This window comes from Bos taurus, chromosome 5 (assembly GCF_002263795.3).
Source record: "Bos taurus isolate L1 Dominette 01449 registration number 42190680 breed Hereford chromosome 5, ARS-UCD2.0, whole genome shotgun sequence".
NCBI classification, from domain to species: Eukaryota; Metazoa; Chordata; class Mammalia; order Artiodactyla; family Bovidae; genus Bos; species Bos taurus.
Window position 1 is genome coordinate 98,119,617 of NC_037332.1, and position 23,801 is coordinate 98,143,417.

A 23,801-nucleotide genomic window follows, 5' to 3' on the forward strand; every position below is an offset into this window, starting at 1 on the left:
TTAGAAAGTTCTAGGAGTTTGGTTGTTTTTTTTTTTTTTTTTTGTATTTTTGGGCCACTGATGATCAAAAACAAGTTCCACTGAGGAGGAGGAGTACTAATAGGAAAAATACCATTAGTACTGCTGCTGCTAAGTCTCTTCAGTCGTGTCCGACTCTGTGCAACCCCATAGACGGCAGCCCACCAGGCTCCTCCGCCCATGGGATTTTCCAGGCAAGAGTACTGGAGGGGGTTGCCATTGCCTTCTCTGACCATTAGTACCAGCAGCACTCTAAAAACTTAATGACTTAAGAATGAGAGTGAAATATAGGATGGTGTGTGCATGCGTGTGATGACAACAGTGATTAACAGAATAAAAGTGACTTGAAATAATAAACTCATGTGCTGCACTCCTGCAGCCCTATTAAGACTAATTAATCATTTACATAAGATCCTGTGCCTTCATTAAAACTACCGTGCTCAATAGTACATGAAAAATACGCTCAAGTTTCCACGTACTTCAAGGACTCCCGATCATCTAAGCTTTTGGGAAACACACATTTTACCACAGGTATTCTGAATCCTGGCTGCACATCAGAATCATCTGAAGAAACTTTAAGGCAAAAGAAATTCTAGTGTCCGTTATATCAGAGAGAAACTATTGTATATATGTAGGATGGATAAACAATGTCTCACTGCATAGCACAGGGAACTTCATTCAATACCCTGTGACAAACCGTAATGGAAAAGAATATGAATATAAATACAACGGTTGTCTGTAATTGCTCCCCCCCCCAAAATCTATGCGGGATTCCAATATGCAGAGAGGTAAGGCCGAGAATCAGCATCTTCAATCAATAAATGAGTAAATCCAGACAAGGGCTAAATGAGTATCTTTCACAATAGTTTTGTAGAAACCTCATTAACCCATTTACTAATTGTCCTTCCCTGCTGAGTAAACGGCTATTGTTCTGCCTTTAACCATAAAACAGAGATTATCAGTGTAATACAGGAAGTTCCTGCCTGATGAGGACCTGACCCACATAGGAGCCGATGCCACAGACAGGTGTGTCTACAGCGGTTCCTCTTCCCTCCCAACTGCCTCTGGAGTTCCCCCAGCCCCACCCCCAGGGAGGCTGCTCGGCTTCACTTTCTGGAGCTCCACCCGGAGCCCTTGTTCTCAGCAGAAGCCGGACTTAACAGAAGCCTATTGGTGGAGAAGTTAGAGGACACAAAGACCCACTTCACTTCCAGCTTGCCCTCCCTTCCCCTCTCCCACCCAGAAGGGTCTGTCTGTCTCCATATGCTCAGACCCCAGACCTCCTTTCTCCAGCTCAAGAATGAACCCACATCCAGCACCTTGGAGTCTAGGGAGCCTCTTTTCCCCAGGTGAGGTGGATGAGCCCCACGATGGCTGTCAGGGCTGCCCATATGCCCCTCAAAAACGCCAAGTGGGACACCGCTTATCCCCAAAGTAACCTTACTACCCTGGTGGTTCAGACGGTAAAGAATCCGCCTGCCAATGCAGGAGACACAGGAGACGTGGGTTCGATTCCTGAGTTGGGAAGATCCCCTGGAGAAGAAATGGCAGCCCACTCTGGTATTCTTGCCTGGGAAATCCCATGGACAGAGCTGCCTGGCGGGTTACAGTCTCTGGGGTCACAAAGAGTTGGATATGACTGAACAACTATGACTTTTAGCCTTACTACTAGTGATAGGGTCTACTTTTGCACACAAACTGTCAACTAACTATACTCTGGAGAAAGGTCTTGACTTCTAAGCAGCTGACTTCTTCATGAAATCTTGGAACGCGAAACTAGGAGACTAGTAGTAGAGACTTGAGTCTGCCAAGTTCTTCACCAAGATCATGAAAAGTCCTTCCATGACATACTGCACTGTCCTCCTAACACCCCTAGGAGTCCTGTCACCAGAACAGGCACAAAACCTACTTGACAGGTGTAGGAACTGAGGTGGATGGGTTGACAAGGTTCTTGAATGAATTCTGTAACTGCTCTGGAGGGAGTAGTGTCCTAAGCCCAAAGATGTCATCTTTCTCCCAAGTTAACTTTCTGCCTATGGTGTTGTTTAAACTCTTGGTCATCACGGTCAGGTCTGTGCACAAAGTGGCCCTTAAGCAGAATGGGAGCACACTTAAGAACCAGGCTGATTTATTTATTCATTAATTGATACAAACATACTCCAAAGAAGCCACTGGGAACTGAAGTCTTTCCAATAAAACAAAATTTTCAACAGTTTCCAAGCATCTTCAGGTTATTAGTATTTTAACTCTTGTTCCTTTAAGCAAAATACAATTATAAAACATACACGATAGCATGGTGGCATAAAGATGGCTTTATCATCTGAAATTCACTTAGCTGTTCAAAGTCCTAGGGTGGGCAGTGATTCTCTTTGCATCTTTAGGAAGCACCTTGCAAGCTACACTATGAAAGCATTGCTAGCCAAGCCTCAGGATGGTGTCAACAGTTACAACACGGAGATGCCAACAATTGAAATCTATCAATAGGAAGATCTGGAAAGTTTAACCAAAAAGCTAAACTACAGGCTCTAAAAATCAATTGCACCTTGTAGGGTTGAAACAAGAGCTTAGAAAGGGCTAATATTTCCTTTATCACTAAGGAATTCTCTCTAGTTGTACTACTTTATATTCCTTGCCACAAGCCAATCAAATCGATGCTAACAATCACCAAGATTTCTGCCTGAAGGAAAGGTGAATGAATCAGCAAGACAGTATGTAGTATATAGGTCTTTGCTCTCATGAGAACCTGTGGTTTCTGACTGGGCGAAAAGCATCTAAAAATCATTCTGACGAACACAAGCAAAGCTATCTTCTCAATGAATTTACCCTCAACTGTCATAAATCCATCCTCATAAAAGACCACAGTAAGACAATTAAAAAAATGTATCTCTAATTTTTGTAGTCTAGCAACTTCCCCTAGGAAGTTTTGATCCCACTTCCCATAAGGCATTATCTGGACAAGCACATCTGACAGAAATATAACGCAAGCCACATGTGTAATTTTATGTTTTCTAGTGGATGCAGAAATTAAAATTAGTTTATTACATTTAAGCCAACATGCCAAAACTATTTTTTCAACATATAATCAATAAATCGTTATTGAGATGCTACTTTTTTTTTTAATACCAAGTCCCTGAAATGTACTGTCTAGTTTCTAGTTCAAATCTCTCAGTAAATTTTCACTGGAAAAACTTGATCTGTCTTCAAAGTTCACAGAATTTATAGCTGAAAAGGTAAATTTGCATACCCAATGCTGTTCCAAACAGCTTTTAAAAGATTTTTAGTAAGTGACCCAGTACATTTAAAAATTCAAATTAATTAAAACTGAATAGGTTAAGAATTCAGTTTCTCTACTGCACGAGCCACCTGCAGTGCTCACAGCCTCATGGAGCTGCTGGTGACCACACAGCACACTGAGGCTAGGTCCCGGGGCAATGAGCACAGACAGGGATGAGCGGAGGCGGAGGCAGGATGCGACTGCACATCCTTTCAGAAGCATCCTCAATTCTGGACGGGCAATGGCTACAGATGATCGTGTTCCTCTCCCACTTGCAAGAGGCAGTCATCAGAGTTCTCCAGACTGACAGCGATCTATAGAGAAGGATGAAGGGTCTAGAAGTCCTTCTTGCTTCTGTACTCAGAGACCATGTGCTCCCAGCACTAAGCAAAAATATAGAGTTGAGTTTCCATCAGGTCAAGTCTTTTGCCTTCTTCTCTATCAATATGTCTCTTTCTCTCTCTCCCTTTGACTACCTAACCAACTTCCCTGGGGGCTGAGAAACGAGTTCTCGCGGGACACCACACTGCAGCGTTTCAGCTCTCCTCCCCAGCATGAACTGTCACTGTGCATTGCAACCTTTCCTCGTGTGGGTCACTCCTGAACTTGGCCACAATCCTTAAGATAGGCCCAGAAATATAAGCCAGCTCTGGGGCACATGGTTTAATACTAATTATTTCTACCATCCAGAATTCTGTCCCATAAAAACAGAGGTTTAAACTTCTCAAAAGATACTTTGCCTTCATCAGAGGCAAGATGCTTCTAATTAGGAAAAAACAGAATTGAAGCAGAAGGAAAGCTCCATATAGAGTAAAAGACACGATTCAACACCCCTTGAGAGCAAGTCTGGGTCTGACCCATCCTCACATGCCTGACCTGACTCCACACAGCAGGTACAACAGATGTTGAAAAGGAACACAGGCTCCCTAGGCTATGACTGATGTTCCATCTGAAGGACCTTCTAAAAGGAAGAATGTTTCATAAGGACCTTTGATAAGGCATATCCCCTCCCCCCACCACCAGATTCAGCCTCTTTCTAAGACTAATCTTACAATTTTAATGCAACTTGCCTTTATTCTTTCAACAATGTTAACCATCCTTATCTCCTTTCCCCTACTCACAAGAGGAGAAAACAACATAAGTAGAACCCTGAACAAATACTCCATATTCCACACTGATTACTCCCTCTAAAACTATAAAAACTATAAAAATGGGAGGTGCAGGCTCAAGTCTCAGTTTCCTCCACTACAAAATGGAGACAACAGTGCTCACTGGTTGATGAGGTTCTAAGTTAATTGCTATAGAAAATAGGCAACTATGGGTAAAGAAAATGTGGTACTTAGATAAAATGGACTATTACTCAGCCGTTGAAAGGAATGAAGTCATGACATTTGCAGCAACATACACAGACCTAGAGATTATCATACTAAGTGATGTTAAGTTAGAAAGAGAAAGACAAGTACCACATGATACCACTTATATGTGGAAACTAAAATATGACACAAATGAATTTACCTTGAAACAGACTCAGACTTAAGAGAATGAATGTATGGTTAACGGGAACGGGGGGCAGGGGTGTGGAAGGGTGTGGGGGAGGGATAGATTGGGAGTTAGGGGTGGACATGTACCCATTGCTATATTTAAAAGAGATAACCAACAAGGACCTGCTGTATAGCAGAGGGAACTCTGTTCAATATTCTGTAGTAACCTAAGTGGGAAAAGAATTTGAAAAAGAACAGATACATGTATATGAGTAACTGAATCACTTTGCTATACACCTGAAACTAATACAACATTATTAACCAATTAAATTTCAATATAAAATAAAAATTTAAAAAAAAGAAGATGAGAAAAAAAAAATTTTTAACCCACAAAATGTACAAAAAGTGGGGAAGTGCAGACTTGAATCTCAGTTTCCTCAGCTATAAAATGGAGACAACTCTGCTCACTGATTGGTGAGGTTCTGAGTCAATCGATTGAGTTAAAATAGGTAAAAAGGCTATGCCAACCTTATTATTTTTATGCAGTGGTTCTCAGAGCATTCAGACCAAGGTCCAAAGACTCAAGCTGATTGGCTTGCCCATTCCTTTCAAGCAGAGCTTAAAAAAATTCATATGCACTGTCTCACTGTATGATACCCTTTTCATGTACAAACATTAAGCATTACATGGTTGGGAAGAGAAGGACAGGTAGAATTTTCCTCAGTTCAGACTAGAAAACTACATTAGTCTGATGTCCAGAAGCTGGCCTGGAGTGTGATTCATCAGATTACAGGACAAACTTTGATAAGCTGGGAATCTCTGCCTGGCCCCGAGTATCCTATGACCTAAACAAAAAATCTTACTCTGTTCAAACCACCGTCGATACACACTTTCTAGTTCAATAAGGGTGTTTAGAAAAATTCTTACAGCTGACTGTGGGTACTTTGGCCACCTAACGTGAAGCGTCAACTCACTGGAAAAGACCCTGATGCTGGGAGAGACTGAAGGCAAAAGGAGAAGGGTGTGGCAGAGCATGAGATGGTTGGATGGCATCATCAACTCAACGGACAGGAGTTGGAGCAAACTCTGGGAGAGAGTGGAACACAAAGGAGCCTGGTGTGATGCAGTCCGTGGGTTAGGACTCTGGGTTGTTCCAAAGAATTGGATGCAATTTAGCAACTAAACAAGATTTTTAACTCCATCGTTCCAGCTCGGTGCTTTCAGCATTTCCTCCCCCATCCAGGGCTCAGCTGGATGGTCCCCTTTGGAACTTCCTATCCTGCCCTGTCCCAGCCAAGTCTCTTCCACCCACATTTGCCTGACGCCCTCAGCAGACCTTGCCCTTGACTTTGAATCTGGGTCTCCTCCTTTCCAATTCCCTGTTTTGAGGTCAATCATTTGCTAGAGCTTCAACTTCCATTTTTCTGTGTCCACATCCATGGTTGGGAGGTCTATCTCACCTTCACGTGTCTCTCAGTTCCCCAAAACATATGGGGGCCCCAGGACCACCCTCTCACCCGGAAGGCAAGGTTGTCATTGGCAGCAAACTTGGCCTGAGCAGGGGACACTGCCCATCCTGTACCCAGAGCGGCACCTCTGGGCTCACAACTCTCCTTACATATTTACTGAACGAATGAACGAGCCTCATTAGACAGTCTCATGCAGCGCACTTCTTGATGCCAATACAAACTCATCTTTTGTCCTGTGTTTTCCCCTGGGGCCATCCAGTGACTTTTGGACACAGTTTTAAGTTCAACTGTCTACACAAAAGTCTTGCTACAAGCTGCCAATGCTGCCCTTCTCCTGCTACTTCTCTGTAGAAGACATGCTCACTGCCCTCTTATCCAGTTAATGTAACTTGTTCTTAGGCCTTATTCTAGGCCATTCCACATTCCTGCAACACCTTTCCTACAAAGTTCCTATCTCAACCCTGCAGCTGAGAGAGAGAGAGAGACTTGATAATGTAGCTCAGATGGTAAAGAATCTACCTGAATGCAGGAGACCCAGGTTCAATCTCTGAGTCAGGAAGATCCCCTGGAGAAGCAACTGGCAACCCAGTCCACTATTCTTGCCTAGAGAATTCCATGGACAGAGGAGCCTGGTGGGCTACAGTCTGTGGGTCACAGAGTCAGACACGACTGAGTGACTATCACTATACTTATTCCAATGATGCCATCACTCCTTAAGAACACCCTAAATACACCTCTTTGGGAGTTTCAGAAGCAACAACAGGTAACAGTTTCATACCATGTCTTGGATCTGACCAAGAACCATTTTAACTTGGAAGCCTTACTCATTGAACTTGATGCCAAATGATTTCAGCAATGTGCAAAACTCAGCTCTCACCTCAAGGATCAAAGTTGTTCATTACTCTATAACTGTGTAAGGTTTCTCTTCCAGCTAGACTACAAGAGCGGGGACACAGTCTTTGTTTCTGCTGTTGACCGCATTCACCTGATACACTGTAGACACACAGCTAGTGACTGGTAAGTGAACGAACAAATGATCTGAAGACCTTCCTGAAAGATTTTTCTTTGCTTCATCAAGAACATGTCTGACATTGCTGCTGCTGCTGAGTCACTTTAGTCATGTCCGACTCTGTGCGACCCCATAGACAGCAGCCCACCAGACTCCCCCGTCCCTGGGATTCTCCAGGCCAGAACACTGGAGTGGGTTGCCATTTCCTTCTCCAATGCATGAAAGTGAAAAGTGAAAGTGAAGTTGCTCAGTCGTGTCCGACTCTTAGCGACCCCATGGACTGCAGCCTACCAGGCTCCTCCGTTGCTGAGAATATGGACATGAGTAAAAAAAAAAAAAAATTCTATCATCTTTAAGGAGCTTAACATCTAAAGGGGGAAAAATAATTTAAAAGAAAAGGAAAAGAAAGTATTGTTTACTATAATATCAACTCTTATGTAACACACACATACATCATTTCACTTAAACGTTCCACCAATCAAATAAGCATGATATTTAAATTCCCATTTTAGAGACTGAACAATTAGGATTCAGCAATGCTGCATACCTTGCATAATGTTAATCAGTTACAAGCCGGTCTTTGAGCCCAGAGCCTAAGGACAGAAAAACCTAGGTCCTTTTTTCCTTGACACCAAGGAAGGGTGTAAAACTCAAGGAAATGTACTGTCTTATAAGGGACTACTTTTGAAATTCTTTTGAAGGAGACACATTGACATGGATAACTGGGTGCTGACATGGGGCCTAACCTTTCCTAGCCTTAACCCATCCTTACTACTCCAGAAAGCATGTTAGGTGACCCACCAACTCTGATCTAAGAAGTTCTCCAAAGACCATCTCCCTTAGCCCTGGCTAAGGTATGGTATACATGGGTATCAAGAAGCCTGAGGCTTTTCCAATCTGAGGTCAACCACCCCGGGTCTGTGCACCAATGTTGCAGTGAAGAGTTTTTAGTAGAAGTTTCAATGTGAATGTTGCTGGGTCTACAAATGCCTACAGATGGGATTTCCCTGGTGGTCCAGTGGCTAAGATTCTGCGCTCCCAACGCAGGGGACCCGGATTCCATCCCTGGTTGGGACTTAGATTCCACATGCTGCAACTAAGGCCTGGCATAGCCAAACAAATAATTTTTTTAAATGCCTAGAGAGGGGCAGGTGGAGTACATAGCAGATAAACACTGGCACACAGGAGCTGGAAGGAAGGAGGCGGCTCAGAAGCAGGAACTGGTGTCACTAAAGGGGGCCACCTTCAGGACACATGCCATAAATTAGCAAGACATTTACTCATTCTTACTAAGTAGAAGATGAAAAGCAGAGCCTTTCAAGTTTCATTTCAGTGACATTTGAAAAACAGCAGGTTTCGTATGGCTTTCGTATAGTTATCACAAAAGACATTAAAATCTAAGGACCATGCTTTCCATTCTCTTAGAATTCTTCATTCAGTTTTAAAAATATTTTTGAGTGTAGAGGGTGGTGGTGAAGAGCTTACAGCTTTGGGATACTCAGACTTGTTTTGAACCTTGGCTCGTGCATGACTCTGGACAAGTTTTTAAACTCCCCATACCTCAGTTTCTTGAAAATGGGATAATGATGCTGGTAATGAACCAGTGATAATGAAACACTGGTTCTATCTATTTCAAAAGGTTGTGAAGGAGCTAATACACTAGAACTCAGCACAGGGCCTCGTGCGTAAACAGCTTAACAAATATCAATGACAAAAACACGTGTCTGTGTGGTGGTATAAATCTTCAGGACTGACAAATAGGCACAACTATAGAGATGGTTGTTTCTGAAATGGTTTGGTGGTTTCATTTGTGGTAAGCTCAAAATATTATATAATTACACGGAGAATCGTGTAATAAAAGACACAACAGTCATGTACTTCTGTAAGACCTCACAGATAAACTCAAACATTTTGGCCAACCCAACAAAACTATTATCCATTAGCAAGTTTAAGTCACTTTTAAGTAGCTTGCAAATCATCTGTTTTCAAGCGGAAAAAAACAAGGGAAAATGGAAATCAAAAGACTCAATTCCTGGGACTTCCCTGGTGGTCCAGTGGCTAAGACTCCCCCCTCCCAAATGAAAGGAGCCCAGGTTTGATCCCTGGTCAGGGAACAGATCCCACGTGACACCACGTGACACAATTAAAGACCTGGTGCAGCCAAATAAATAAAAACAGAAAAAAAAAAAAAGAAGACTCAATTCCTATAAAGATCCTGCAATAAGCAGACATGGCCACTGCTAGGTCTGCATGTCTCAGGAGGATCAGACATTCCATCCCTCTAGATGGGGTAGAGAGATCTCAAGGGACTTTCTGTAACACTGTTACCCATGCTCTGCCCAAAGAGAAAACATGCCTTTGCTTCTTTGGATGAGCATTTGAATGGCTACAGATAGAACATCAAGAGGTCACTGAGAAGAGGTTTCCCACTGTTTGTCACAAGGATCAGTGCAGGGGGCTGCCTCTCAGCATCATTTGTACTGGTTAATGGATCAACTCTTCCTGGAACCAAGATTTTGGGAAGAAATATCAGTAACCTCAGATATGCAGACAACACTACCCTTATGGCAGAAAGTGAAGAGGAATTAAACAGCCTCTTGATGAAGGTGAAAGAGGAGAGTGAAAAATTTGGCTTAAAACCCAACATTCAGAAAACTAAGATCATGGCATCTGGTCCCATTACTTCATGGCAAATAGATGTGGAAACAGTGAAAACAGTGACAGACTTTATTTTGGGGGGGCTCCAAAATCACTGCAGATGGTGATTGCAGTCATGAAATTAAAAGACACTTGCTCCTTGGAAGAAAAGCTATGACAAACCTAGACAGCATATTAAAAAGCAGAGACATTACTTTGCCAACAAAGGTCTGTCTAGTCAAAGCTACGGTTTTTCCAGTGGTCATGTATGGATGTGAGAGTTGGACTATAAAGAAAGCTGAGCAACAAAGAATTGATGCTTTTGAACTGTGATTCTGGAGAAGACTCTTGAGAATCCATTGGACAGTAAGGAGATCAAAGCAGTCAATCCTAAAGGAAATCAGTCCTGAATATTCATTGGAAGGACTGATGCTGAAACTGAAGCTCCAATACTTTGGCCACCTGATGTGAAGAGCTGACTCTTTGGAAAAGATCTTGATGCTGGGAAAGATTGAAAGCAGGAGGAGAAGGGGACAACAGAGGATGAGATGGTTGGATGCATCACCGACTCAATGGACATGAGCTTGAGCAAAGCCTGGGAGATGGTGAAGAGAGGGACTACGTGCTGCAGTCCATGGGTCACAAAGAGTCGGACTGGATGATTGAGTGACTAAACAACTTCAGGATCATGGAGCTTGGGGCTGGTGGTATGGGGAACGTCTGCCTTGCTCCAATAACGAACACACTTCATTCTCTGCATGGAGGTAACTGGTTCTTGCTAATGACACTTCTTTCCCACTTGGTTACACAAACATTCAGGGGGCAGCATAGCCCAGTATGAATTGTCAGGAGGAGAGTCTGATGTACTTAATGAGCAGCCACTCACTATCCATTCGCCTGTCACAGACACCTTTTCTGTAGCCTCTGAAATTAAACAGAAGGTAAAGAATGGAAACAAAGTGATGTGCCAGGGAGCATGGTGCAGGAAGAAGGGCTAAAGGAAAAGAAAGTGAACGTGAAAGTCGCCCAGTCGTGTCCAACTCTTTGCCACCCCATGGACTATACAGCCCATGGAATTCTCCAGGCCAGAATACCAGAGTGGGGAGCCATTCCTTTCTCCAGGGGATCTTCCCAACCCAGGAATTGAACCCAGGTCTCCTGCATTGCAGGCAGATTCTTTACCAGCTGAGCCACAAGAGAAGCCCAAAGGAAAATAAAGAGGTCTACCAAATACATTCAGCACCTTCTATGTGCCAAATACCGAAGACATTGAGACATTTCTGTTTCAGAAATAAAGACACCAAGTCTCACAGAGCTAAACTGGTTTTCCCAACATCACACAACAAGTGGGGCTAGAATTTGAATCAAGGTAGGTCAGATTCTAAAGCCACGCTTTTACATTTTTCTCCCTCAAAATGAGGAGGAAGGATCTTTGGCAAAATGACAAGTGGTACCATAGACTCAGGGAAGATAGTTAAAAAAAAAAGAAAAAAAAGAAAGGTTTTTAAAGTTTCAGTGTTTCCCAAGGTGATTGCAAATCTGGAATTGGGTAACTTAAACAGAAAAAAGCACATTCTGACAAGGGGGATAATGTATTTAGGCCCAGCATTAGGTGTGCTAAGAGCAAGGGTTGCCTTAGGACCTCCAGAGGTGGAATTTGGAATGGATGACTGTGTGGTAGGTACCCCCAGAGAACCAGGGCAGCCACCCACACCTTCCCCAGCTCTGAAAATGCAGCACTTTCAAACAACAGATGAAGAAGAAGGGGTGCAATATGATGGATGAAGATGCCCTTCATATCTGGAGAGATTTACACTTAAAGGAAACTGTTCTCCTTGTGAGTAGAGCTTAGGGAAGGAGACAGAGTCCATTTTCTTTCTGGCCTCTCTGGCTTCCTACTTCCTACTTCTTTCCTCACGATAAGTATGAGCAGAAAGGGACCCTAGAAATCGAGACCAGCATCCTCATTTTTCAGAGGAAAAATCTGAGACCAACAGAAGTCTCTGCAATCACACTTCTTGTTTCAGGAATCAGGTAGTGATCAGTTCCTGTTTTCATTTTTCACCATATTCTGCCGTAAAAAGAAAAAAGGGTAGACAGAACACAAAACAAAAAATCCACAAGCAAGAAACATGAATTTTTAACTTGTAGACACAAAGAAAGCCCTACATATCTTGTAAATTTCCCTAATTCCATTGCCATGGCATTAAAGGTGTGTGTACTAAACTGCTCTAGCTTCCCACGTGGCTGGCTCAGCAGAAAACAATCCTACTGCCAGTGCAGGAGACGCAGATTCGATCCCTGGGTCAGGAAGATCCCCTGGGGAAGGAAATGGCAATCTACTCCAGTTTTCTTGCCTGGGAACTCCCATGGACAGAGGAGCCTTGCAGGCTAGAGTCCATGAGGTCACAAGAGTCAGACACGACTGAGCAGGCACACAGCTGGCCAGGTGCTGAAATGACCTAGAGGGTGCTGTGTGAGCAGTGCAGTGCATGCATGCTCAGTCACAGTTGTACTGACTCTTCACGATCCCATGGACTGTAGCCCACCAGACTCCTCTAAAGGAGTCCGCTAAAGGATGCCTCTTTACCTAGGGTGACCCTCATTGTCACAGTCTTGGATGACAGACCATAGTTTACTGGGGTTGAGTTGATTCCTGGGATGTTGGGATTTCAAGGCTAAAGCCAGGAAAGTCCCAAAGAAACCAGGACAAATGGGCCCCTCAACTGCCTTGAGTAGGGCCACATTCTCAACTGAGCTAATGAATCCACAGAGATAAAATGCATTTAGCTGCATGTTTTGGCTGGTGTGACACTAGCTAAGCGGTAGTTAACATTTCAAGTCTTTACGAAAAGAAGCAGAATGAAGATTAATGACTGTAAAGAGCATCAAGCCCTGGGGGAGGAAGGTATTCTCAAAGTAGGAAGTGTTAAGTCCATAAAAGAAACAATATGAGAAGGCAGCGGGGCTTTTTCATACCTAACAAGTATGACTAAACCTCTAAACACTTCCTGTTCCGTCCCATGTTTTTCTGAAATTTGCTATTCCTTATTGGCCAAGAAGATAGGAAAAAAGGAAAAACAAAAAAACTATTCCCTCTTCTCTTAAGAACAGTGGGGAATTTCAAAGTTTAGCCAGCCCTTGCTGTCAGATAGAAATATTATGGAGAAATAAATAGCCCTTTTTCTCTGTAAACATCCTAAATTCTTTATACATATAATTGTGCACAAGTAGAAAACCATCTGATTAGAAACAATAAATACATGCACTTAAGTAGTACCTGTGCACTCAAGCATCTAGTTGTATTTTCAAGAAAAAAAAAATTCTGTTGTTTTTAAGTACTCTGATAGTAGCAGAGAATACAATACTGAATAAGGAGAGTATATTTTCATTTCATTTATCAATCACCTGAAGATCAAAAACGGGTTTGGGGACTTAATCCTTATACTTGCTGAAACACAGAAAGAGAGCTGTGTGCTGTCACTTCAGTCGTGTCTGACTCTGTGTAGCCCTGTGGACTGTAGCCCGCCAGGTTATCCTGTCCATGGGATTCTCCAGGCAAGAGTACTAGAGTGGGTTGCCATGCCCTCCCCCAAAACTTCACATTTATTTAATTTCTCCTGAGCAGTGCTTTCTAATCACAAACAGCAATGCCCCAAAGGGAGCTTCACTTTCCCCTTTTCTGGGTCACCAAGTACATGGGAAGTACTCAGCCTAGAATGGAGTGGTAAGGATGTGAGTCAAGGAGGGGCTTACACCACGGGGAGGGGGCATGTCAACGGGTTTCCCTCCTCACAAGAATGGCTTAACGCTGCCCTCTACTCATATTTGAGAAAGGCGTCCTCCCATCCTCTAATCTCCTGGAAGCATGTTTCAAATATAAAGTAATCTTCTAGAAAAGGGCAAATGTAGCCCACTGAGGACCCTTGAGAAAGGCTTCCCCTCCATCCACTTCCTCTCTAATGCACTGACTGACATGCCCTCCAAAGCAAAAGGGGGAAATGGAACCAAGCCTGCTAATCCCACCAACTTCCTGAGTGGAAAGAGCTGCACCTGCAGGATGAAGTCCAGAGGACCTGACAGGAGGAACACTGTCAGATGTCCACCCAGGCACACGGCCAGTCCAGGTACTGACGCCACCTCACCGAAGAGTCCATCGTCAACGAGCTCAGCTCACCGCCTGGGCTGTGATGGCCCCTCAGTCCCCAGAACTCCTGGTCCTGCATGCCTGCAGGCCTCCTGAGGGCTCCCAGGGGCCTGGGTGACTTGTACCTTTGTACACAGTACAACTGGCCTCTTTGAGTTGAGCAATTCCAGACCAGGAGCCTTATTGGACTTGCCCTGTTTATACAAGACTTGTCGAGCAGGTTGGGCTGCTTTTCTACCACTTTTCCTTCCAGACGCCTCCCAAGTGCCAAGGTATCAGGAAGCGAGAGAGGGCTAGGGTTTTCTCACCACAATCCCGGAGGCCTACACAGGCAAGCGTAGGCCACAGACTTGGCCACAGGCCTGCTGCGGGTCTCTGAGAGAGTGGAGTGTGTTCTGAAGGATGGTAAAGGGAAAAACTGTCAAAAGTAAGGTCAGAGTCAAGTGCACCATTTCTGTCATTACTTTGGTTTCTTTCCAGAGAGAGTAAAATGCTGCCCTCCTCCCCGCCCCAGCGGCAAGTCCTGTGGTTGCATCAACACTGATTTTTAGTTGCACAGAAAAATCCCCCATGGGACAAAAATGTTCATGAATTCCCCTCTCTACTTTTCAGATCTAGACAAAGTTGGGAGAGAGGAATTAAATGCCTTTGTGAATCAGCAAAAAAAATCATAGGGATAGAGCCCCGGACAGCCAGTCTTCCTGGCTTGACCCTCACATCCAGCAAAACACGGGGAAAATGGATACCTTTCACTAAAAAGAAAGAGATGACCTTCAACTTCGGTTGTATAAGGTACCAAAAATTGTTAAAAGACATCAGTTACTTTGTGGAGAGGAAAACCAATGAAATAGCAGCCCAGGGCGCAGTTCTTTCCAGAGTTCAAAATGGTATCTAACCAAGGTCAAGACTGAATGAACCAAGCCACTATATCTAACCCATGGTATGAGTCAGTCCTACTAAGACTGCCTCAAGGTTAAGAAGAGACTCCTCAAACTGGAAGCAATCTCACCAAACAGAAATGGAAACTAACTACTCCTGTCACACCTCCTTTTCATTCATAGTAAAGATTCCACAGAGCAACCCTCTTAGATCCTGGGAGACTATTTTTTTAGGCATGAACCCATACCTACCACTCTGCAACTCAACCCTCACCTGTTCCAAGATGGCAGAAAGTATATGGTTAAAAGAACAAAGCCTTTGAACAGGTCTTTTGATCCTAATGCTCCTACCCACAGGAGTACACCCCGAGATCAGATAAAACCTGGAAAACATGGGCAAAGTTCAACCAACAGCTGCCCCTTCTAGGCCACAAACTGGCACACCTGGCTATTTGGCAACTGTTCCTTCCTTTAGCAGATCTTACCTGCCTGAGCAGGAAACAGAGATAAGGCTGAAGCTGGTTCATGTTGATTGCTATGGTTTCTCACCCTAAAGCAGAGCTCAGTCTAGAAACTGAACCTTCAGCTACTGCCAATCAGTTCCATGGAATGTCACAGAGTCAAAAAACGAGAGAGAGAGAGAGAACATATGCCAAATATTTTGTAAACTACAAAGCTCTACACACAATACTACCTACAGTTAATTTGATATTAAACAATGCTAAAAGTGGCATATCAAATTGTAAATAAACATCAATAATAACTATGGAACGACTACGTGAGCGTAGGGCTGATGACCTGAAGAGGTCAGGAACAGGTATTAGTTACTACAGAAAAAGGCTCCATTGAAAATAAATCTGTTAAAGTGGTTTGAATGTTTAACAAACAATAAATAAGTTTAAATGATTTCCTTCCAGTATAAGTGCCTATGATCCAATTTCAACAGTAAAACCAGTTGTCATAATCGCAACTTGGAAGGGCAATCTCCAAGAAGCCTCAAGACCAGCCCTATCTTCTTTATCACCACAAACTATAGGAAACCAATTCTCTAAGATGTAGACTGTCGTCTTGTGAGACTCACCAGTGCTTGCTAGTGTACAATCCATCCTAAGTTTGCTTCTGTGTTGAACAAACGTCCAGCTGGAAGAAGGGTACACAGCCAACAGATTTCTTTACATAAGCACCATTTACTGCATTAGAGGTCACCAAGTCTCATAACTAGAAACAGAGCCAGTTTCTCCCACCTGGGTCCACTCCCGTGGAGCATCTGAGGGGCACCTGCCTGGGGCTCCTGCACACACCTGTGGACCACCAGGTCTGCTTCTTCCCCACACGTGTGATGCAGCCACTACAGAACTTTTGAGACTCAGATTTCTTCACTTTTTATAACCTTGTAAATCAGATGCATTCCCCACACTTTTAATCAAGCCTTGTAACTGGAAAGCCAGCTCTACATATGCTGGAGGATGTTATTTTCTTAGTTCTTTTTATTCCTTATTCTCTAATTTTTTAGAATTATTATTCCTCCCAAGTGACATGGATGAGGGGGACCTGGAACACAGTGAAGTTAAATGATGGAAGGGAACATGGACACCACAAATAGAGCAGAAGCCCCCAGCTATGCTGCCCTTAAGAGGAGAAGACCCTAAAGGATGGGTGTATGGGATGTGGGCACATCTGTGTCATACAAGATTCCCTCCCTACCAGGCTCCCTGCTACGCTGTGCTTAGTCGCCCAGTTGTGTCTGACCCTTTGTGACCCTGTACACCAGCCCGCCAGGTTTCTCTCTCCATGGGCTTCTCCAGGCAAGAATATTGGGGTGGGCTGCCATACCCTTCTCCAGGGGATCTTCCCAACCCAGGGACCGCACACAGGTCTCCCGCATTGCAGGCAGATTATTTACCGTCTGAGCCACCAGAGAAGCCCACCAGGCTCCCTCTTGGGAGAGTCAGACAAACTCCACGTTCAACAACTTGTCACCCAAGTGGTGTTTGTTTATTTGCCAGGAGGCTGCCTCCTCAGGTGTCCATCACCCCCTGCTCATGCATCGTCTGCCTACCCTCCACTCATAAGACTCTTCCCTACAAGCAGCACTGACATTTACAAGCTGTGAGACCTGGCACAAGCGACCTGGCCCCTGAATCTCAGCCTCCTCATCTGTAAACTGAAGAGAAAGACACCCATCTTGGAAGGCTATGCAGATTAAATGAAAGTGTGTGTGTGTGTGTGTGTGTGTCAAGGACTCCCACCTCAGAATTACACAATATCTGGCACACAGGAGGCATTTGCCTTCCTCTCTCTAGCCTGAACTGATTCATATTTTCAAATTATTCTGTGTTTCTACATTATCTTCCCACTTAGACTATGAAGAAGACATGGCTTTCATCGTGTCTACCCCGAGTGGGTGCCCAACTTGACAACTGTGGTCCAGGGTACTGAACATCCCATAATAGCTGGTAATGCTTCCAGAGGAAACTACTATGAGCTGTGGATATGGTTGATCCCCTTCTGGCCCACTAGCTGCTCACGCCCCTTCTTCTAACACACCCCTCAGCCATCCGGAATGCCCTTAAGAATGCTCAGAAACCAAGTTATCCATTCACTTGATCATTTCTTGAGTGCATTCCTCTAGAGTCTACTTGTTGAGACCATAAACATTTCCCGGGTACATACTGTGTGCCAACGGAAGGCACTGTGGATTCACACTTATACGTGGAAATGACAAGACGCGATTCCTGCCTGCCCTTGAGGCCACCAAAGGGACTCACACGGGAAGGTAATACACGTTCAAAATGACACAGCGAACCAAACGTGAAAGAAAAGTGTTATCTGAGAGTCCTGTGGGACAAAGAGGAAGAAGTCATAATTCAGCCGGGAAACACTATTCCGAAATTTAAAAACATATATACTACCTTTGGGGCTTCCACTGTAGCTCAGTCGGTAAAGAATCTGCCTGCAATGCAGGAGACCCGGGTTTGATTCCTGGGTAGGGAAGATTCCCTGGAGAAAGAAATGGCAAACCACTCCAGTATTCTTGCCTGGAGAATCCCATGGACAGAGGAGCCTGGCAGGCTACAGTCCATGGGGTCGCAAGAGTTGGACACAACTTAGCAACTAAACCACCACCACACTGCCTTTGAGATGGACCTTTAACGCATGTAACTTTGTTGAAAAAGGAGGTAAAAGGGAAATCCCATCCTTGTCTATTACAAAACTTATTAAGGCAAATGTCATTCCAAACAAACCTTCAGGACTGCCAAGTCCTTGTCAGTAGCTTCTCTCATGTTAGGCAATGTGCAGTGCAAAACAAAAGAATCTTCCTGCAACTCAGACCTGGAATTCTGTCCAATCCATTCCATTCTGCCCAATCCATTCCACACATAACAGCAGGAAATGTAAGTTTTTAGTGCCAGACTAGGTATTGAGTTGTTTTTTTTTTTTTTTTTTTAAAGAAAAAGAAACAGAAGTCTTTAAAGCTCTCTGCCAATTCTAGGCAAAGGAAAGGATCCTGGAGAAACCTGATGACAGAGTGGATAGGAAGCAGGTGGTATCCAGTTTAGATAGAAGAAATGCATGGTCATAAGACTCCAGTCTTCCCAGATGGAAAGTTGAAGAACCCAGGGCAGGAGGACAAAGCTCATCTATGGGACACTAGAGCAGCCCCACCTGAAACCTGGGTGTCATGTGATAAGGGGGGTCTCCTCTTACCTAAATTCACACTAAGGCGAAGCACCCAGTCAAAGGTGGTGTGAGAAGTAACTAACAAGGATCTACTGTAGACCACAGGGAACTCTGCTCGATGCCATGTGGCAGCCTCGATGGGAGGGAAGTTTGGGGGAGAATGGATACACACATATATGTATGTTGTTGTTTGGTTGCTAGGTTGTGTCTGACTCTGTGACCCCATGGACTGCACACACCAGGATATCCTCTGTCCTTTACTATCTCCCAGAGTTTGCTCACATGCATGTCCACTGAGTTGGTGATGATATCTAACCATCTCATCCTCTGCCACCTTTCCTCCTGCCCTCAGTCCTTTCCAGAATCAGGGTCTTTTCCAATGAGTCAGTTCTTTGCTGCTGCTGCTAAGTCGCTTCAGTTGTGTCCGACTCTATACGACCCCATAGATGGCAGCCCATCAGGCTCCCCCATCCCTGGGATTCTCCAGGCAAGAACACTGGAGTGGGTTGCCATTTCCTTCTCCAATGCATGAAAGTGAAAAGTGAAAGGGAATTCACTCAGTCATGTCCGACTCTTCGCAACCCCATGGACTGCAGCACACCAGGCTCCTCCATCCATGGGACTTTCCAAGCAAGAGTACTGGAGTGGGTTGCCATTGCCTTCTCCGCAGTTCTTTGCTAGATAGGCCAAAGTATTGGAGCTTCAGCTTCAGCATCAGTCCTTCCAATGAATATTCAGGGTTGGTTTCCTTAATAGGATTGACTGCTTTGATCTCCCTGCTGTCCATGGGACTCTCAAGAGTTTTCTCCAGCACCACAATTTGAAAGCATCGATTCTTCAGTGCTCAGCCCTTTGTTATTGTCCAGCTCTCACATCCGTACATGACTACTGGAAAAACCATAGCTTTGATTATTATGGACCTTTGTTAGCAAAGTGATGTTTCTGCTTTTTAATACGCTATCTAGGTTTATCAGCTTTTCTTCCAAGGAGCAAATATCGTTTAATTCCATGGCTGCAGTCACCATCCACAGTAATTTTGGAGCCAAAGAAAATAAAATCTGCCACTGCATATGTATAGCTGAGTCCCTTTGCTGAAACTATCTCAACATTGTTAATCGGCTATACTCCAATTTATAAAATAAAATTTTAAAAAGTAGATGGAGAGAGATTAAAAAAAAAAAAAAGCAGAGGAGGCTGCAAAAGGTCTCATGTGTAGAACACACAACCAGACAGGTCCTGTGTCAAGCTATACTCCACTACAAATACCTTAATGAACTGTCTAAACAGTTAAGACTTTCTCTCTACTTCTCTAAGGCTTATCATTATATCTCAGGTCCTCTTCCCCCAACTCCTTGTTCTTATAGCAATTCAACCCTCTGCTGATAACACAGAGCAAAAAGGCTTCCTGAAGGGCTGCTCTCGTCAATCTCCATATCCTCCTACCCATCCTCATGGATATGTAGTGGAAAGTCGGACACACGGCAGCTTCTCAATCAAGGCTTCTGAACACCCAGTCATGGGTCAAGTTAAGCAAGACAATGAGAAAATGGACCCTTGAAACATCACATGGTTTATGGACTCTCCCCAGAGATAACTTTCTGCAGCGTTGACCTGCAGAGATCCACAAAATCGGCTCCAGATACTGAAGGTGCGTGAACACACCTTGCATGGAAGGCAGCTCCCTTCCCAAGCCTCAGGACACACTCTCTAGGTGCTGCCTGCGAAGGAGGCTGCATGTGGAAATCTTAAACCTTGCCATCAGCCCTGACCACATCGACTGTGCCAAACAGGCCCCCATCAGGACCGGTCTGAGGGAAACCTGAGCCGCACAAGTAACCGGAGACCTGGGCAGCTGACCTGCTTGCGATCTGGAGGCAGTCCCAGTTTAGGGGTGAGTTTAAACCGACTGTAACTGGGCCATACCTGGCAACACACTTCCCTACAAGACCCAGAGTTGGGCTGACACGTGAGGAGTGGGGTGGCGGGGGCTCCTGGAGGCATTGGGTGAGGGCGCACAGCTCACTCCAGGGACCTTCAGGAGTGTAGGCTCCTCCCTCCCCAACCAGGAGTCCCACAGGCTTCCCTGGAGGTTCTTAGGAAGAACCTTGCCTTGTCCCAGGGACGACATGTGTGAAAACCTTTCATTTCACTCCAGGCAGCAGCCAGTGACAAGAAAGCCTTGTAGATGGTTGGCAATGCCAACTTACCTGGGCATGTGGGTGCCTGCACTAGGAGGAAGAGACAGAGGCTAAACTCACCAAGGTGTCAGTTAAGGAGAAGCAGGACAGGATGAAGGACCAGATGGGAACCCCGATGGATAAAACCTGTTTGATTTGTAAGGATGATAGGATTTAGCGTAATCAACCAAGCTCCTACTTGTGCCTGGTACCACCCTGGAATATCAAAATGAAGAAGGGGGCAGTCCTCAGAGAGCCAGACTCTTGGAGGTCACACCTGATGATGACAAACGAGAGAATTTTATTAATGTTGTTACAGTATTGATTACAGAGAGCAAGAGAATGGGAGGCAGGTAGGAAGGAAAGGATAATAGAAGAGAAGCAGGAAGAGAAAAAGGGAGGAGAGACTGTGGGTATTAAACGGGATAATCCTTGTAAAGTACTCAATCAGTCTCTGGCATACAGAAAGTGCTCAGTAAACCCTGGGCATGGTTATAAGGACCTGGAACTGCTAGGCTACACTGAACACATCCCATATGGCAGGTAATAACCTAAGGGCTTGTTGTTGAGTCGTTATGTCATATCTGATTCTTTGCAACCCCATAGACTAGCCCACTAGGCTCCTCTGTACATGGGATTTCCCAGGCAGAAATACTGGAATGGGTTGCATTTCCTTCTCCAGGGGATCTTTCTGACCCAGGGACTGAACCCGGGTCTCCTGCATTGCAGGCAGATGCTTTACCATCTGAGCCACCAGGGAAGCTAAGGGCTTACCATGTGTTAATTCATTTAATGCTCAGGCCTACGAGATAACAGTATTTCCACTTCATACACGAGGGAAAATGGGTACCAAGGGATATGTCAGCTCCAACTACCCAGTCATACAACCATCAGGTGAGAGATGGGGGCAGTGGGCGGCAGGGGGTAGTCAAACCCAAGTGTCTAATTCCCTTCTCACCTTTCATCCATGAAACCTGAGGTTCTCAAGGTTTGGTCCCCAGAACCTGGAAACTTTTTAGATTCGCAAATCCTTGATCCTAAGCAGACTCAATACAAACAGAAGAGAAATAGACGACAAAGGATGAGATGGTCGCATGGCATCACCGACTCACTGGACATGAGTTTGAGCAAACTCAGGGAGATAATGAAGAACAGGGAAGGCTGCCGTGCTGCAATTCATGGGGTCACAAAGAGTCAGACATGACTGAGTGACGGAACAAAACAACTAGGTGACTGTGACGAACAGCAAAGCTTGAGCACCATGCCACTCATGATGGTACAGTGCATTTCCACTGAGTGGCTACAGTAAGGCAGATAATAAAACACGTCTCCCTCAGTGGCTTCACCAGGCAATGGGCAAAGGTCAAAATACTTGGGTCCTCCATTTCTTTTAGTTTAGGGCACAGCCTGCAGTTGGGGCTTGGGAGAGCAGTCTTAATGGTCATCATTTTCAGAAAAGTCAATACGGTTTCTCTGATTTCATCCTGTGACATAAAGAAGTGAGGAGGGATTGAGAATCCCTGGATATTCTTAGGATGGTTTAACTCCTTCATGGCAACTCACCACCAGTGAGCGGTGACCCGAAGTATCTACCACTAGATGAAAAGGGAACTTGAGAACTTTGCCTTTAGTGTGTTAATTTAGCTTCCAGTGATCCAGGGCAGGTGGTGTTCTCTGTCCTTTTCTCCAGGAGTTAATTCAATGATGCAAACCAATGACCCAGTGAGTAGATGACCAAAGCCTTGTGTGTCTGGGCCCTGGAGCAGCCCACCTTTTGGCCATTTCACTGTTCATTAGCACCTCTGCTGAGGATCAGCAGGGAAGAGTGAAAGGTGACTAACCTCAAACCAGTCAATTTTTCTCCTTGTTAGCAGTTCTGGTGAAGACTTGGTGGGAAAAGAATTGTTATCGGCTAAAATGAGACACAGGGATGATCTACAGGCTCTGATTTTCCATGCCCTTACCACCCCGAACCCCACTCCTAATTATCACACACCATCAGGCCAGTCTAACTTTATAGTTTTAGCTCACTGACAAGTAAAGAGAAGCATAACTCACATTCTAGAATTTCTAGAGGTAGCCTGTGATCTCTTAAATTACAGCTCTTAAAAATGCCAAGGTCATGGACAATGTTGATGACAGCAAGAGAGGCTCAGAAGTGGTGATGTCTCTACAGGTCCCATTTTCAACCCTGGTTTTCCCTACCTTTCTAACTTAACCTCACCTAACGGAATACACCCATCTTCAATGCTCATAAGAGAAACAAAAGATCTGACGTGAATTAGGCACCTGCTATATTCCAGAAGGAGAAGCAGTGGGGCAGGGGTGGGCGACAACGGACGAGATGGTTGGATGGTGTCACCAACCCAATGGACGTGGGTCTGAGCAAACTCCTGGAGACAGTGAAGAGCAGGGAAGCCTGGCATGCTGCAGTCCATGGGGTCACAAAGAGTCAGATACAACTGAGAACAAAAATATTCCAGGGTGCCAGAACTTCTGTTGGCCACCTTAGGAACATAATCACTTAATTCTAAAACAACTGGGCAAGAAGCTTTTATCCTGATTTTATAAAGAAAACCAAGGCTTAGAGAATTTAAGTTAGTAAGTGCCACAGATCCGAATACAGAGCTGTCTTCTCTGCCTGACAAAACTATGCTCTTTCTACTACCCAAGTCAGCCACGGTTAATCCCAAACACCTATTGTAAAGTACACGGAACTAGATGTAATATCTTGTAATAACCTGAAAAAGAATCTGAAAAATATATATGTATTTTATATATATATATATATATAAATTTACATATAAATATATATACATAAATAATTGAATCACTTTGCTGTATACCTGAAGTTAACACAACATTGTAAATCAACTATACTTCAATTTTAAAAAAAGTTAGCCTTACTGATAAGATTTTTTATATCTACACAGAACTCTGTCAGAGACAGTGCTCCCAATGCATCTGGGAGATGACTGTGCTAATCACTATTTTTGACTTTTAAAGATGAAGGCCGTACCTGGATGTGCT

The 23,801-nt window shown here is 44.3% G+C and overlaps 1 protein-coding gene and 1 long non-coding RNA gene across 5 annotated transcripts in view; both read right to left on the reverse strand.

The window, feature by feature from the left end:
• Positions 1-23,801, reverse strand: part of ETV6 (ETS variant transcription factor 6) — a 288,749-nt gene that overhangs the window by 182,890 nt on the left and 82,058 nt on the right.
• The window catches only part of LOC132345336 (uncharacterized), an 84,847-nt gene continuing 61,046 nt past the window's right edge, over positions 1-23,801 (reverse strand). The window contains exon 2 of the long non-coding RNA XR_009494627.1: positions 1-23,801. This exon is cut by the window's right edge and continues 18,387 nt beyond it. This is a non-coding gene — a long non-coding RNA (uncharacterized lncRNA).